The sequence below is a fragment of the Suricata suricatta genome, chromosome 11, assembly GCF_006229205.1.
Source record: "Suricata suricatta isolate VVHF042 chromosome 11, meerkat_22Aug2017_6uvM2_HiC, whole genome shotgun sequence".
NCBI classification, from domain to species: domain Eukaryota; kingdom Metazoa; phylum Chordata; class Mammalia; order Carnivora; family Herpestidae; genus Suricata; species Suricata suricatta.
In genome coordinates, this window is record NC_043710.1 from 14,476,680 (window position 1) to 14,480,776 (window position 4,097).

Consider the following 4,097-nt stretch of genomic DNA (forward strand, 5'->3'; position numbering starts at 1 on the left):
TTTCTACACAAAAAATAAACCCTAATGCATTCATTTTACTAATTAAGGGTCTTCCACTGTTTCTATTACTCCTGACACCTCATTTGCCAGATCATTTGATTCCCTTTTCATAGATCGTCTGAGGGTTTTTGTTTTGTTCTGGGGGTTTTGTGCATATCCTTTAAATATTGGTGTTCTCCTCTCATCTTCTCAATGGATCGTTAACTCAATGAAAATAGAGTCTATTTCTTATATTGTATTTAATAACTTAAATTTTAATGATGGTAAGCATAATAGCAATAATTGATAACAGTCATTACAATATGTTAGTAATTATACGAAGGGCTTAAAAGAGATTTTTAAAATTTAATGCACATAATGATCCTCTGAGTTGATATATTAATATTTCCACAGAAGCACAAGAGATAATTCTAAAAGCTAGGCAAGGGTGGCTCAGTCCATTGAGGGTCTGACTTCAGGTCAGGTCACCATCTCATGGTTCATGGGTTCGAGTCCTGCATTGGGCTTTGTGTTGACAGCTGGAAGCCTGGAGCCTGCTTGAGATCCTGTGTCTCCCTCTCTCTTTGCCCCTCCCCTGCTCATGCTCTCTTTCTTTCAAAATTAAGTAAAAACATTAAAAAAAAAGAAAAGACTAGGCAGTTAGTAACTAGCATAGTAGAATTTGACCTTGGTTAAGATGCTGCACTAACCCTACAATGACTATGAACAGTACTACCACACTTTACCCAGCCTAAGCATTTATTTAATATTTCTGAATTTTTATTAAAATAATAAAATAATGTCCCACATATTTCAAAATTACATTTAAATTTTGGATTGTGTAATTAGGACTCATACTTTGTTCCTCCAACTTGTACAGTCCACTCATAGTGGAGCCTCAATTGCACCAACAAAATAAATAAGATAATGTTGATGGTTTTGCTTATTTGATGATGGCAAAGTAATAAAATTTAAAGGATTTATTTTTATTTTTAATTTTTATTGACTACACTTATAATTGTGTTTAACTGCCTAAACAACTTAATTTTTGTGCCTTTGATAGAAACATTGCAAAGAAGAATGGTTATCTTCATGTGTGCACACGTGTGTGCACATGCATTTGTACATGTAAATGGTAATAGGAAGATGGCTCAAGAATGCCCCATAGCAACAGTGTCAAAACCTCATCAGATATGCATCCTTAGTACTCAGAAAAAGAGGCCATTTTATGTGAGATGCATTTGCCAAATGTCCAGAGTGATTTCGTGTTTACCATTTCAGATGTTGAAGTCTGAGTGTCTGTTTAAATCCCAGGTGTGCCTTTTACTGGCTATGATTTTGAGTGAGACACTTATCTCTTTGGAATTTAGATTCTTCACCTCTAAGTACAATTATTTTATCATATATAAGTAATATGTATTCACTGTTGTTATTGTAATTATTTTTATTTATTATTATTATTATAAACTCTGACACAATTTCTGAGGAAACATGAAAATATCTGTAAGACAAAGCATTGAGATCACAAACATTAGAGTGAAATCATTCACATTTAAGGACAAAACAAGACAATAGCTCAATGAGCAAAACTCTGTGATGATGAAATTTCAGTTCCTGCTTCTGGTGCTCATCCATGGTGTTGACATGTTCATGCATGTAGCCAACTTGTTGTAGCTGAATTGATTGTATAAGATATTTGATGAAGATCATATACTTGGTTGGATACATTGATTGTTTAAGTTGATATAAATGTTACTTATACTTCCTCTAAGACTATTCCATGCCTAAGGGAATGTCATATTTTTGTCCTGAATAATATTTGGAGGAGGGTGCAAAGGTGGCATATTTAATAGAGATAGGAGAACTATCCTCAACTTGGAGATATTGAGTTATACATTCTCTGACTCTTAGGTTAAAGCTATAATTAGACATCATACCAAAATACCCCTCAGGAATTTCTGCTCTAGCTCCCGAGATTATAAATGTGATGTTATGTCACAGGTTATATGTTAAATGTTGAATTACATGTCAAACGTGATTTCAAAAATGTAATTGAGGTTACTGGTAGGTTGACTGTTAGTTATATGTTTGAATCTTACCTAATCCCACAAGCTCTTTAAAAACAGACAGTTTTTCCTGACTGGTAACAGAAAAGTAAATTAAAAAGGTTCAAAGTACAATCAGAATAAAATGCACCATTCCTGGCTTTGAAGACAGAGGGACCACATGCAAAGACCTCTGGAAGCTGAGAGTCACACCCCCTGACCTCAAGCTAGAAAATTTCTGGACACAGAAGACTCCATTTTGAAACTTCATTTTCCTTTCTAACTACTTAAGTCTTAAACTGGGCCAGAGCAGTAATCGTTTTACAAGTGGTTGCTCAAAAAATCCAACAAAACAACTGTCATTCAGAATCTAAAACTCTTGGGAAGATATTTATGAGAACAAGAAAGTTAACTACAGCATACCAGGAATAGTTTTGTTTGATAGCATCAGTAGAATAATCAATTAGATAGGAATCAAAAGCTGCTCCACCTGTCAGTACCAAATTTTCTTCTCTCCCCTTTTTTATCTAAATCATGTGATTGCTCCTTTCTTTATCACAGAAACCTCTTGCTTTCCCCCAATGAGCAGAACACTTGTCCTGGTTAAACCAAAAGCTGCACTTCCCAAATTGCAACTCCGAGACCTCAAATTAAGGCCTGTGTACTTTTTCAGTTTTTCCTCCTTTTCTCAGTTGAAACAATAATGTGGGAACTTTGACAAAACAAGGTTTATTGCTCACAAGTCACGGAGGTACCTCACATACCTGTATGATAGGGAAAAGATAGGATAAAATAGGCAAAGAAGGATAAGATGTGACTTGAATTTCCAAAATACATATTTTGGAACAATTCTGGGAGCGTTTGACTACAGCAAAGTTCCTGGAGCATAAGGTTCCTCTGAAAAATGTAACAGACACCACCTACTCCCCATCAGGTTTCCCTCAGGAATTTCACAAAGACCTAACTAAAAATATGTAGTAAACTATAAAACGTATGACCCACAAGGAATGGTATGGCCATAGATCATCCATTATATAATTGAAAGTAGCCAATCAAAAAAGAATGACTAAGCATTTAGAGTTACCTAGACAATAAGAGTAGGACCTGAGAAGAAACAAGGGAGAAGGAAGAGGGGGGAGACAACCAAAATCTTATAAAAGAAAGACCTTTGCCTATAGTTGCAGGCCTTCACTTTCAAATGTCCCCTCTCTGCAAAGAGAGCTTTCATACTATTCTTCCTTTCTAATTTTATACTCTAATAAAGGTCTTGCCTGCTGCTCATTTTGTGTCCACTCCTTTATTCTTCCAGCAGTGAGACAAAGAATTGTGGGTATTGAGGTGAAAAATCCTGCAACACGTGGGATCGTATAGTTTGGTCACAGGTACAGAGACAGAGAGAGAGACAAAAAGAGTTTGCTGGTCTGAGGTTCTGCCTTTATTGGGGTCAAGAGTAGACTACCCAAGGTTTGGGAGTTCACTATTGGTAAATTTAACACATGAGTGATAAATTTTAAAAATTAAATTAAATTTTAAAAAGTGCCTGGTTGGCTCAGTAGGTTGAATGTCTAACTCTTGATTTCTGCTCAGGTCATGATCCCAGGATTGTGGAATAGAGCCCAGTGTTAGGCTCCACACTGAGTGTGGAGTCTGCTTGAGATTCTCCCTCTTCCTCTCCCTTTGCCCCCTTCCCCATTTGTGCCCCTGTGTGCACGCTCTCTTCCTCTTTCCCTCTCTCTCTCTAAAAAATATAAATAAATAAAAAATAAATACAATAAAAATAAATAAAACATAAGAGTGGGTTTAAAGTATGGGAAGGAAAACACAGGGCCACTCAAATGGTCAGTTTTGATCACACAAGCTTTCCAAAGAAGGACTTCAGGCAGCCTGGTTTGTCATCTAGTTGTGTAGTTGGCATTGTGTTGTGTTCATTTTAGATGAGAGTTCTTTGAAATGGATGCCTCAGCAATCAAAGCTTAATGTCAGTACTTTACATTACAAGCAAAAAATGTACAAGGAACTCACCAAACTTCACAATCACAAAACAAATAATCCAGTGAAGAAATGGGCAGAAGA